We start from the raw sequence: 14,320 nt of genomic DNA, 5'->3' as shown, positions 1-14,320 counted from the left end.
TCGCACACAGCGAGCCGTTATTTTTTCATATTCGAAATTGGAACATGCCCATACACCCCGTGCACCCCGGTTAGGAAAATGGGAAAGATTGGCTCCGTGCTGGAGTGCAATATTTGCCCGGAAAAAAAGGCAAGTACGTGAACTGGGGGGGCACACATGAAAAGCGGAGCACGGTGCAAGAGAATGAGTTTTGGTGCAAAATGCAAACCAGTCCAGCAAACCTGCCTGCCTGCCTTGCCTGGTGGGATATGTGTGTGTTTGGGCGATTTCGAGCAAACTCTCTGGGATGGAAAGTAAGAAAAAGTTCTACATTTTTTGGTGGTAGAGCAAGGCGAATACACTGCCGGTAATAAATGTGGCTGTGTGAGTAGAATCTTAAGAAGGCATGGGGATTGGCATTTTTGGATGATGGAAAGTTTAGTTAAATATGAAACCATTTCAGGAGGTTTTTTTATAGCATTAATAATCGTTAAGAGGTCCTCGTTTAGTAAAGGAATTGAATTAACTCAAATTAAATCAACTCGTACATGCAAAATTTCAACATTGAACGCATATTGTACTTCACCTACTCAACTCAAGTTTTTTTAAAATAAAATTGATATAGAAATGAAGCAAAAAGTCTAATAATTGTACAGTGCAACTATCAAACATGTACCTGTCCAGTATGACCCTACATTCGCAGCACTACCTGTCGGCACCAAACATTCCACCAGCACACACCACACTGTCAATGAGCAGTAGCGCGACTTTTCAAACGATCAAGTGCACACCGCTGTGTGGCATTCCTTCATGTCGACAATCCACGAAATGCTTACCCCATTTCCGAAACCGGTGGTACTCGGGAAGAGTCTTGTTTTTTGTGTGTGATTTTTAGCTTTTTGTCATGATTTTATGCCAATAGGTTTTTCCCCCGCCTTGTCGAAGTGCCTGATTGTGCCAGTGCCGCTTGAGATGATTTTCACCATCCAGCGCACGAGGGATCGATTGTTGAACATGTTCGCAGCCCTGCCGATGCGGTGCTGTAAGGCAAACGGTCGCAGCTTCTGAGCGACGGAATAACAAGGCCACAACACCAAAAGATGTCTTTCACTGGCGCAGCTTTTACCCGGAAATCATCGTTAAACTGGTGCGGGCAAGTAGCACAACAAACAAAAAAGCAGCTGCTTCAGTGAAACAATACATTATACGGCCTCTTTCCCGGGTTAAATGTACGGATCTTCTTGGTCGCAAGAAGGACAACAGCAATGTTGCTGCAGATTTGTGACATGCCAAAACGGTGTTCTCCTTTTACGGCGCTTTTTTTTTTGCTTTTCCTACCGTCACGAGGGAACATTTTTCCACACATTTACGTTCACCTTTCCGTGGTGTTTCGGAGCGCCACTAATAGGTGCGCTCGAGCATGTTTTTGTTGTTGCGCCCCGCTGTTGTCTCGTGTCGCCGATGCGCACACCGGTAGTATCTTCACTTGATCTCCGCATTGTCTTAAGACGCATTTCTACAGCGAGCAGGCGCTGCGCCAGCACCAGTCCAGCCACTCATAAGCATTCATAAATGATAAAGGTACAAAACCCTCCTCCACCTCGGCACATATGGGTCGGTGTGTGTGTGTGTGTGTGCGTGTTGCAGGATGTCCCCAGCATGTCCTTCACGTCGGTGTACTGCGTGAAAAGCAAGCGCACCCGGCGCGAACCCGGTGTCGGCGATGACAGCTGGTGAGCAGATTATTCAAATAATACCCGACGCTCACAGCGTGCCAAGGGATAGTACACATACACACACGCAACCAAGAATACAGTACCCTCAAAGGGAGCTGCTCCCTGCCCCGCGTATCGTTCCTATTGCTCCCATGCTGATGATGATGTTGTGATACGGGAACAACGTGAAATGAAAAATATGTACATTTTTCCGTTCGCTGAATGTAACTCTTTAGCGTTCAAGCGCGAGCTTTTGTATAAGCAAATGCTGCTGCAGACACGGCACACAGAGCACACAAAAGAAAGGTTTACTTAAAATATGCACGCAGCGAAGAGCAATGCACCACCGACGCCAATGTCTCGCCCCTCGCTGCATTGTTGCTCATTAATTTTAAATCTTCACACTGTTGTGGCGGGGCAGGAAGGAAGGCTGCGCCTTAGTTGCATCTCAAGGCTGGTCTCGTTTCATTTCAATTCTTCCCCTTTTGTCGCTTAAAGTTGTCTCTAGCAGCTCTTTTGTTGTCTTATAAAGGATCGCACTGCTACTAACCAATGTGCACATGGCTTTAAATAATTGTTGCTTTTACTTGATTAAAGACAATACTATAGGCAAGAAGTATGTAGCAATGTATTGCTTGAGGAGTAATAAATGGAAATGTTAGTTAATGATTGCGATTTTTTTTTGTATTTTAATACACAACGTTAATGGAATCACTCTGTAACGTACTTTGTACTAGCTTTTAAAAATGTTTAAATGTTAAAATGAGAAAAAAGGAGCATAAAAATGAGGATTAAAAGAGTATGATGAGGTAACAATTTAATTTTATTACAAAGTTTTTAAGCATTTGATTTTAAAACTCTGTTAACTACTAATATGCAATTTTCGATTTTATTCCAATAATATTTTTCTATTATTTTGTCACGTTATTGTTCCCAAATTATTTAATTTTGGTAATTTACGTTACTTTTCAATAGTTTTAATTCTATGATTAAAAAAATAAAATTTAACCTCTTCTATGTTTATACTACTACAACAGTTTCAAATTACAGTTTGTGTTCAGTGTCAGGTTTATTTTTAAATTTGTTTCTCTTTTTATTTTATTCCGACTTCAAGGAGCCGGTAAACGCATGCAGTTTTCTTTTTCATTTGAGCATGATGCATTTACAGAAATCTGCGATCCTTAAACGTCAAATTACCTTTTCCAACAGCTTAGCTACAGGTAAAGCTATCATATTGCTGAAGTGTTCATTATACTACCATTCAGACCTTATAAATAATGCACATACAAGCTCTAGCTCCTCCCGTTCCCTTCCTTACCCCACACAAGCGCCACCGGAGAGAGCTCTCTTCACCAAAGCAGCGATGAAAAATTCATCCCATTCTGCAACCTTATTTTCACACACCCAGCAGCTCCGATGCACCGTGTTTGCACGCGCAGATTTTGCGATGCAACTCGAGAGGACCACAATCCCCGTCTTCCTGCGGTAATGTATGAGGGGTATAGCGTTCCATTTTCACCGAGATTTCAAGGCTGGCTGAACGACCATGCAAGCACGGCCAAAACAAACGGCCCTCCCCAAGCGTTCCTTCGGGCACGGCTTAGCAGCCTCAAGAAAATGGTCTTAATTTGTACGATTTTACACTCACCAGCGTTGGGTGAGGAGCGCGAATGACACTCTCTTTTCCCGGTGCTGTCTCAAGAGCAAACACGACAGCATACAACACATAAATCGTGCCGGTACACACACACACCCGGCAGCCAGACACTTCCTCTAACGCCTCCGGTCGGAACCGGTGATAGCGTGATGAGCTCATATTTTTTCGCACGCCTTTCTTCGGGGGGAAGGCAAACCCACACACACACACACCCACCAACGAGCAGCCTACACCCACGAGGGCGTGTTGGAGAAGGTGGCCGTGGGCCTGACAACTGTGGGCGACACTTAGGAGACACTGTGCAGCAAAAGCATGGGACCGTGGGGCGAAGATAATCACAATCATCCTTTGTGCTGCACACCTACCGAGGCCGGCCCCAACAATTCTCGGAAAACGGCGCCTTTTGGGCTAAGCGGAAATGGTATTCAAGATGTTGTTCCCAAGTGGTACGCTTCGGTGCGTACGTGATGCGGACACGAAGCCGTATCATGGCACAGCCGCCCCCCTGTGCGGTGGGTGCGAAGAAGCATCCACTGTTATCGTGTTGTACACGGCCCACTACTCCCGGGCCCCGTGCGTCCGAACAATTCTGCCGACGAGAGCAACAAGAGGAGCAAAGTGGGTAAGCAGCAAAAAAAACCCCTCCGTGTGTGAAAGCATTCGCAATAGGATTAGGCAATATTCATGAGGATGAACTGTGTGTAATCCGCTTAAATTCCAGCGCCCCGACACAAACAATTCGATTGCTCGGGCCGTTCTTTCTGTTCACGAAAATGATGTTGTCGTGGTGCAGCGATTTGATGATGATGTTTACCGATCGATCGGTTTTTAAATGGAGTCTCTGAAGGAGGTCCTTCCCACAACCTGTACACACTCTCACGAAAGGCACTTGATTAGAAACGTTCGTGAGTGTCTGTGTGATAAATGGATGCTTAAAACGAACCTTTTAAACCTCCCATCGTCACACAGCGGCGACAGGGCAGCCGGCACCACCGCAATGGACACACACATGGGCGATCGATAATGATTTGAATAATTGATTGCAAAACTTCTACTGTCGTGAGTCGCACCCGCTGTCCTGTACGGACACGGCCACCATATTACACGCTGCCACACCGTACAACGGTGACGAGTGTCGGACAAAACTTCCGGCCATTCCGGCCACGCTTGCAATTATCGGCCCGATGTAAATCATATTAATTAGTCGCTGAAGGTATGCCGGCGTTTCCGAGTGCTTTAACACCCAGGAAGTTGTCGCCCTGGCAGTCATGGGGACGGGGGCCATCACAAGAGTGCATGCGAGGTGTTCAAAGCTCCAGCTCCAGCGTCGCCGAGATTTACAGTACCCTCGTCCAACGGGCTTTTGGAGTGTTCTTTTTTGCTTCTCCCGCCAGCCATTAAATCCTGCGCTGGGAAAGCGGGTGAAAATTATCGTTCCAAGTGCGGAGGTAAACGTTGTCGTGCCGTCGTCTAACCAGTGACCGTCCCCCTTCCGGCTTACCGTCCAACCGTGGGGGCTTGCGTGTAAACTAATGAGAAATTGTTCATGTACCGAAGACTGGGCGTAATTAATTTAGATTGATGTGCGGAAATTAGAACCATCCAGGCACACATATATATGGGAAGCGCAAAACTTCTCGGAAGCAGCTCACCTTACCCACAACCAGGTGGCCAGTTGGTTCAGTTGCATCGCGCTGTTTGTTTGCAATCATGTTTGCGTTGCATGGTTCGCGTTTTTTTTCTAAGGAAGTCTGAGGGAGCAACCACGAAGGAAAAACTTTCAAAACGGGTCACACGTTCGTTTACTGGAACTTAAAACTATGTAATGGGAAAACTGGTTTGCAAGTAAATAAAAAAGAAGTATTGATTTAATTATACTTTGGAAGGAAAGAACTGTAAGCTATTAAAAATATAATGAAGGTGCATTAGCTTAATTTCTTGTTGAATTTACGTGTATTAGTTACAGGGTTTTTTACTTGATTTTGCAAGCGTAGCAACGTTTAACGTAACTGCAGCATTTGACAGGACAAGCGCATCAATTGTTTTCGGAACGTCATCACGCTTTAACGGCCCTTCGCACTTGATATCACAAGCGCGGTACACAATATCACAAAGGGTGTGGCTTAAATCAATCATTGAAGCTGTACCTATAAACGTTTTCAAAGCAATGAACACATTCAGAAGTAATCCCGAAGAAGAAAAGAAATGCGTAAAATGTTCTTCCCGTTTGATAACAAAAATTACACAAAAAAGTGTTATGGAATATTTGACAATAAATTCTTTAAAACTTGTAAACAACCAAATTTTTAAGCTGCCGAATGCCCTGAATCCGTTTATACATTTTAAGTTGAACTCCGCAACACTGGAATTGTGATATTGTGTACGAATTCCGCGCTTACGATTTCAAATGCGAAGGCTGTTTTAAGCGTGATGACGTTCCGGAAACAACTGATGCACTTGTCTCGTCAAATGCTGCAGTTGCGTTAAACGTTGCTACGCTTGCGAAATCGAGTAAAAAACTCTGTACTCTGCTACTCATGTTTCTTTATTTTTGTATTATAATCTATGCTTTTTAAAGATGATTGGATTGTAACAATGAGCTGGTTTTGTAGTTATATTGTAAATAATCCTTATTTGTTGTTACATACAGATACGTTGTTTAGAAGCAGTGTTGCGAACGGTGATAATGGTGGACACAAAATTTTACAAAATGATACTTTTTGCAGCATTGGATTCTAGATTAGCGTTTTCATTTGACAATCACGGAAAAAATGTGGTTTTATACGATGATATTTTTTTGGAAAAATCCAAGGTGCCTTGATAGCCTAAGCCTTGATTTTGGTAGCCATGATAGAAGGCGATTTCTATGGAGATTGGCAGATAGGTAGTATGGGTTGCAAAGAACTTTCTATGAGTTGCCAAGTGAATTTGAACTCCCTAGCTGTCAAATGAAAATTTGTCAAAGTACACTGGACGGACCGACCTGTAGTAGTTTATACAATCCAAGGATCTGTTTTATCATTCGTCGCGAGGTTATAAGCAAAGGATGGTGTGCAAATTGTACCAGTGTGTGCCGATTGAATGTTTCATTTTACTCTCAGTGTTTAATTGAAAGTTAATAGGACTTCTTTTACCCAGTTGGAACATGTACTGTGCTGTTTAATGCCTGTTAAACTTTTCGTTCTTCCAGTAGGACCGTTGCAAACGGTAGTGATTCGTGGTCACGGAATGGCAAACAATGAAAAAGGTTATCAATGTTTCTGAATATAGTGTAGGCTGTAATTACTTCTTCTTTACTATCCAGAAGTGATTGAAGAATTTACCGCAAGAAATTTAACCAATATAATCTTCGTCATAGTAAATTCGTCCATTTTTCCGCGTTAGCTACCGTTTGTTTGTAAACTATTTTTCATGAAACTGTCAAAAGCGAACTGAAAATGGCAACCTAGCAACGGGCTTTGCATCGACCTGTTCTCCTTAATCGATCTTGCTTGGTACAATCATTAAACTTTTTTATTTTTCCGTACTTCAAGTGAAATAGATCTTCATCCATTTATAATTACAGTGAACTATCTCTTATTTGAGAGGCGATGGGACTGTCAAATAAGAGGGGTTTTCAAATTACAGAGGTTGAAAGTGATTGAAAAGTCCATACAAACTAGAAAGAAACAGAACATTTAGTATGCAGCCTTAACCGTTGCTATGGGAAACTGCGAACAGAATCGAATATGAATATGAATATGAATAACCATGGCAACACCATACACAAATAAGAGGGATACAGATTTCAGAGGTTTTCCAAATTAGAGGGACAAAAATGTACTGTAAATCAAGGGACTGTGAAAAATGTTCAAATAAGAGAGGTTTCTCAAATTGGAGAGGTGTCAAATAAGAGAGGGTTCACTGTACTAGAAATCAAATATGTTTAATTATTAACAAATAACTAGTAAAAAATGGATTCGAGATATTTAAAGTTTGTAAAACATAATAATTATGAAATAAAAGGAAATAAATTAAAATACGAAGCCACAGATCCAATTGTTTCAATTTTAACCAATATCTCTTAGTGACTTATAAAGCTTTCGTCTTTAAAATATGGTAGAACTAGTCCCAATTGGTTCATTTTGGTAATGAAAAGCAAGCAAAAGTATCATAAAAGCAGCAGTATACGAGTAGACAAAGGATTGCTCCCCATCCCCAATGCGTGCACCCTTCCTAAGCGTGCTTTATGCGGCAAACAGACCATTTAAATTAAGCTTAAAGTCTGAATTTTTTATCTTTCCGTAGCTACCGTTTCAAAAACACTCGCAACCAGTGCGGCACACTACTACTATGTGCTTGTAACCTGGTTAATGCAACAGCAACAACAAACCACCTGGCATTCAAACAATACTCTGTGTGATTTTCCCATCAAAATGAGCATTTCATTTCCTTCTCCCAGCTTACAGCAGCGGCACGCAAACCAACGCACCGCAGCAGCAGGTGAAAGCAGGTAAGAAAACGAGGTGAGCGAGCGAGCAAGACAAACCTGACGCAGACATAAACGGCCGGAAAAACGATCCGAAACAACGAACAGCAACCACGTGGCGGGTCGGGTGAATCCTGCCACGAAACGCTTCGGGAGCTCACGAGAGTTCATTTTCAACGTCCACCCATCATCGACTACTCTAAATACCATCGCCTCCCCCTTATTTCCACAAGCAGGCAGCAACAGACGACAGGCACACAACGGCACCGCATTTAAAACAGGACGCAAAGTAACCAAAACAAATGGGAACTCACTTCACTACTTGCGGAGGAAAAGTGCGGGCTGGACGCGCAAAGAGGATGCGTTAACGTCGGCGCCCTTTCGGTGAGTGCCAACGCCGGCCCGAAGAATACTCTCCCCGTGTGCGGTGTGTTTTTCGTTTTCGTTTTCTTTTCTTTTTTTCTGCACCCGATTCGTTTGATTTTTCCCGCGCCCGTTGGTGCCTTTTTCGGGTTTTTCTGATCAGTTGCGTTTCGGTGCTGGGCGAGTTTGGCAGCGTGGCAGCGTCTGATAAGCGGTTCGCACCATATTGGTAGCAAAAACCTTACGGGGCGGAACAGTGTAAAAGCGTGTGCACAGTTGGTAGCAGATTTTGGGGGTGAATTTGGAAGCGAAAAAAGAATTGTTTGATAAGAGGATTAATTTTAAAAGGTACGTCAACAACAACAACAACAAAAAAGCATCCACTAAGTGTGTTTAGCAATGTGCAGAAAGTGTCAAACTGTGCTGCGGATTAAATGCGGAATCCTTTTGCTGATACTGTTTCCCGTGTGCATGTGTGTGTTTGTGTGTGCGAATAGCGGTGTAAGCTCATGACAGTGTGTGGCAGTTATAATTGGAAAACAGGCGAACCAAATCGGGAGTACAATATGGCATTACACCAGGTCGGGCCGCCGCCGCCGGGGTTAAGTGCTGGTTGAATAATTACCCTACAAATAGATGAACAGGAATGCCAGGAGCGTCACCATTGAGCCGGATCGTCGCCGTGAGGTGAAAACTGATAGGAAACAAGTCCGGCAAGAAGAAAAATGCCTGCATGCGTGTGGCTGTGAGTTCGCACGGTGCGGCGCCTTTGTGAGGCTTGTGTAAAATAATTACACAAAAAAGAGAAACACATGCACACAAACAAAAGGAAAATATATAATACACGCGCGCGATCCAGTGAAGGGGTGAAATGGCGAAGAAACAGAACCAAATCAACGCGCCATCGAGCTTTTTTTCGAGCACCAATAACCGATTGTTACAGCCCTTGAGTTCAAACAAGCGATGGGGAGTAGCGGATTGATAAAACCAAAAAAAAAAAACAGAATACGGATATATACTGTGTCAGTGAGTGCAAGTGATATGTAAAATGGTGGATGGAAAATGGTAGTGGAAAGAAGGGAAAGGATGGAAAACGGACCGATAGGAATGGCTGATATATGGGCGATTGCAATGTTCCACTTTTCCGGTGTTCCACTCCGCACACATGCTGCTTGGAGCATGGGAATGCTGTGATGCTGCCGTTGCATTGTCGGTTTTCGCATTGTTGGTGCCCCCGTTGCGACCGGCAGTGGAACGATTTCATGCGTTAAATCAATATGCAGGTTTTTAATTACTGCTTGATTCTGCGCTGCACACACATGTTCGCGTTCCACATGTGTTTCGGGTTGCTAGTGGGTCGGTTGGGATGTGCGGCGTGTCGTGGAAGTTAAATTTGTTGCAGAGGGTTTTATTTTGCGCTTGTGTGATTACTGGGTAAATTTTATGGGTTTAATCAATGTTTTTCATTGATTGCGTTTGCACAAAGGGAGAAATGGTAAAAATTATGGTTTATGGTGCTTTTCGTATTGAAACACGCACATTTCGCAATAGCATGAAGGTTTTCAAAAAGTTTCCTCAACAGAGATTGTTCAAACCCTGTCAAGAAAGTGACTTTTTAAAATCCCAGGAACAGCTTTCTGCAACTTATTTATGTTTAGATTCAAAGCCTCCACTAAGAAAATAAAAAAAATATCCCAAGATCCAACGATATGATATGACATGTCAACGATTAATAACTGAAGATCTGATGTAAGTAAAGGAACGACACTTGTGCCATTATGAACTATACGCAAAGACTTCAGAAAGGAAATTATCTTTGAAGTATACATCCACAACGCTCGCTTGAATACTATTTCTTCTCTCCCCTTCAAGGTCGTACAAACTTTTCAATGTGAATTCTGTTCTAATTCAACAGTTCCATCGAAATACATACAAGAGGGATTTTTCGTAATTAAATTACCCTACCTATATACATTTACTGTTGATCTATTTTTAATTTAAAATTTTGAAAGCTATGTTTTGCTCTAGAGTGATTGTAAATTATTGTTATCGTGCCAATTTCCTATAATATGACATCCGTACCAGCTGAAAGAAACCATTGATAAGCTGTGCAAGAAACAAGCAAACCTGTGAGCCGTTATGTTCCCAAAGGCCGTAAATTCAGAAGTTTCGGCGCCAGATTTTCCGTTCAAAATGGAAAAATATGCGCTTTTTTTCTTCCAGAACAGTCATATGATTTAAGGATGAAACTTTAACGACAAAAGCTTTTATATGACAATTTAGCGAAAGCTTTCCGTTTTATTTATTGTATTCCGTATCATCGAACACATTCAAACCATTCTTTTAAACCATTAAAGTAAGTGCTTTTGGAGCACTTTTCCAGAGTAATCTTCTTCTCTTTTTTTGGTTCTTGCAACCGAAAAGGAAAAGAAAAAAGCATGATCGATTGTAGTATTGAGCCATTATCAAAATGTGCAATGATTGTGAATATAAATGGCTCGGTTTGCAGCCTCCCAGTCGTCCCACCTCTGCTTTCCTTGCAGCATTTTCTCCCCGGGGCAGTTTGCCCATTATCGTGCGCGTTTATCTACCCTTCCCATACATCCGGTCTGCTCAATCTTTCAAAATCTTGGATCTGCTCCGAACGCTCCGAACGACCACCCTCCAGAGATTGTGTGTGTGCATTACATCGTTAAAAGCATGAAACGCAGCGGGAAACGAGCATGAGTGTACTAGGGCCGAAGATGTCCTAACCGACTCGCGGCGCAAGATCCATCATTTACTCTACAGCTTGCTCCATCTCACTCCAGTTCAGAGCCTCTTACACTGACTGGTTGGTGGTGGTGATGGTGGTGGAATCGATCGCGCCACTAAGTTGACACCGTTATCCGATGTTGTCTCGGTTGCTTGATTGATGACGATAAAATCCTAATGCTTGAGCCAAAGCAAACGCTCCCTTGCCCCTGGAGCCCTCGCGCACAACCGAACAATGTGTGCAGACGCGAACACGCCCGGGTGTAAATTATAGAACGGTACCACTTCACTCGACAAATCATCTTTTTTTTCACATCTCGCCATATTTATGTCGGCTTGCGATGGTGGGGAACGGGCAAAAACCCTCCCCACTCGTTCGGTTTGTCCGATTCGGGACAATTGATCCGTCACAGAGTGTCTCGAGTGGTACACGGCTGGGAATGGGGAATGTAGGAAAGTAAGGCGAGGAAATGCATGCTGTCGTCATACCATCAATATTCATGAAGCGCCAAATCAAGACACTCAACTCAAGGCAACGTGAGAGGGCGCGGAGCGCGAGCGGTTGAAAACAAAACCGAAACAAACAAACAAAAAAGACATAAGCGGATGCTGCCGGCACGCCTTCTCGTCCCGCAGGGGAAAAGCAAGTCGATCGAAGGAGACCGGGAGCGAACGATGAAGCATTGTGGGGTGAAAATGATGGACAATTGTCCTGCCACTAAATGCACCGATCCTCACACATGCCCACTGAACCAGAATCGACCGGTGTGGGGAAAAGAAAATGGGCAAAAATGGAGAAACATTGAAACAAAAACCTTTTCCACTTGGGCACGGGAGGAAACCGTCGTCGGGTGGAACACGGCCGGCTGCCCATTCCGTTCCATTTTCATCTGGGCGCATCCCATCGGAAGCTCGTTCAGGTCGTCCAACAATCGGAGCAGTGTGTGTGTGTGTTTGTTGATTTTTCCTTGTGCTCCATGTTTGACTTGCGACGAAACTATGCGCGCACCGTTTGCATGACTACACTCCCCCGAGAGGTCTCGTTTTGGATTTCAGTTCCAGGCTGGATGGGAGGGGGGGTGAAGGTTTTGGGTTCCCTTTGACTGGCGGCTGGTTTATCCCGTTCGCGTTTCGCGTAGACGACTGACGCAGGGGGGGAATGACAAAAATGGGTGAGATTGAACCCACTCCCCCCGTACACACCATTCGAGCCGAACGAGTGACATTCCACTCTGGCATTGACGAATGCTTCCGCTGAATGCACTAATGCACTCACCGCCAGAGCACCCGGCGGCTCTGAGGCCCACTAAAAACAGGGAAGAAAATTTGTCACGGTTTTGCTATGTTTTTTTGCTATGTATGTTTTTTCCCTCCCTCTGCTCACACATAGATGAGCGCGCTTCATCTTTTATTCTGGAAACGTTGTCGGAATTGCTGCAATTGTATGCAATTGTGACGGCTGTGAAATGGACTATTGTATTTGCGCTGTGCCGATGCGTTTTTGCCGTGCAGGGAATGGAATGTGCGCGTGCACGTATCGACAGCAAACGCATGGGAGTAGATGTTTTGAAGGAACAATTTAATACAACGGGCGAAATTTATTTGTTGTGCCTGGAAAATCGGATGTGTTGGAGGAATGTTAACTTTACTGTAAAATTCCAATCGAAAACTCCAACCACATTGAAGTGAAAAAATTGAACACAATCCAATGGTACATCGTAGCAAATGTATAAAATATGATAATATGAGACAAACACATTTCTACAAACAAAGTCCCTGAAGAGAGCAACACCTTCCAAAGGTTAAACATTCCATTAGGAATTATTCATAAATTACGTACCATCCACAAAGAAGAGGGAAGGCTCTTTAATATGCTACGATTTTCATTACGTAGATATAAGTGGAGTTACATTATCTGCAGCGTAACATCAATCAAAATGATGCATAATTTGTGATTTAGCTATGAAATAATACGAAATATTTTTTTGTATTTTATCACGTTATATATGGATGATGCCTTAAAATTGTATATCATACTGTTTAGTGTAATTTTGATATTTTTTACTAAACTCAACGAATTCTGTCATGAAACTCAATGATTTTTAACCTCTTTAGTGACCAATTTGACCTTCAAAACTCATTAAAGTACACTTAAAGCTCACCAGAATACTGTAAACTGCTACCATTCAGTGCGTAGTGAAGTGTATTTACATCATCACACAATACTTGTTTTGATTTAAACGTTACAAGTCGCTCAATTTGAAAAATCCACAACCAGTCTCCTCCCCAATACGGAAACTCCATCGTACAACCAATCGTGCAGAAGAAGTTGCATCATAAGAAATTACTTTCGCAAACCGGCTTTTCTTGAGCTTCGGATGGGAGGAGGGAGAAGGTCTTTGAAAACTTCAACCGCCTCCTTTTCTTCGAGTGCAAAACCACAACCGAGAACAATCCGAAAAGTGCAAACGAAAGCGGCAAAACTTATCAAATACGTCGAAACAATCACCCCGGGAGCCGATGGGGATCAAAAGATGAGTAATGGTTGTGCAAGGTTGTTCTATGTAGCCCCTACCCCGCCGCCATTCATCATCATAACAAACCCAAACATCGAAACAACACTTCACTGTTGATTGCGCTTTGGCGGTGGGTTTTGCAGCGCCACTACACACACACACACACCGTCGGACGATCACCACACCGGCGTGTTTTATTTTCAGCTTCGTTCCAGCTGAAAACACATTTCACAAAATACGACTTTCGCCCGGTGTGCTTTCTCGGCTCCGTCGACTGCTCGGTCCGGAATGCTTCTGCCGGTGAAGGCGACTTGCCCCGCTCTTGCTAAACTTTGTTTCTGCTCCGCAAGTTTTCCGCAAACTTTCCACAATCCACAGGCAAACCCCAGCCGCACCTCGTCTGGATTGTCAGCTTCGCTGCCATTTGAAGAAGGACCGCGCTGCAGAACTGGTGTGTTACGCTACGTTACGGACCAGTCACAGACACGGCGCACAGTAAGGTTCGGTGTGGATTCGCTCGACCGACACACCACGACCACGCGCTACCCATAATCAATCAAACTCCTCGGCATCGTTATGCCGATTGATTGTTTGCCAAGGAGAGCCTTATTGAGTGTGAAATTAACCATAAAAGGTCGGAGGTACTTAATTCAAAAGAAGTTTTCACTCCCGACAATGGTGTGCCCGAGGTGGTCTCGGTCGCTCCGGCACCGAGTTGGAAAACCCTTCGAATTTCGGCAAATGGTGTTAAAATGAAATTAATCAATATTTGCTGTCGCTCATCAAGCGAAGTGTTAAAGGTAAGCGTTTCCGCACAGCTTATCTTTTGAAGATGCTCAGGCTTTCATTTCTACATTTCGTTTCGCTA

The 14,320-nt window shown here is 43.6% G+C and overlaps 1 protein-coding gene across 4 annotated transcripts in view; it reads left to right on the top strand.

The window, feature by feature from the left end:
* The first annotated feature begins 8,297 nt into the window (after positions 1 to 8,297).
* LOC120958172 (protein amalgam-like) overlaps positions 8,298 to 14,320 on the top strand; it is a 79,435-nt gene continuing 73,412 nt past the window's right edge. Inside the window, exon 1 of one of the 4 annotated variants that reach the window (XM_040380779.2) lies at positions 8,298 to 8,396. The gene's annotated coding sequence lies outside the window, so the exon portion shown is untranslated. Of the gene's footprint in view, positions 8,531 to 14,320 lie in introns of all 4 variants that reach the window. The other 3 variants (XM_040380777.2, XM_040380776.2, XM_040380778.2) reach the window with 3 other exon arrangements.

The sequence above is a fragment of the Anopheles coluzzii genome, chromosome 3, assembly GCF_943734685.1.
Source record: "Anopheles coluzzii chromosome 3, AcolN3, whole genome shotgun sequence".
Classification (NCBI taxonomy): Eukaryota; Metazoa; Arthropoda; class Insecta; order Diptera; family Culicidae; genus Anopheles; species Anopheles coluzzii.
The sequence above is the reverse complement of the archived record's forward strand: the minus strand, read 5'-3'. Positions and strand labels throughout refer to the sequence as shown.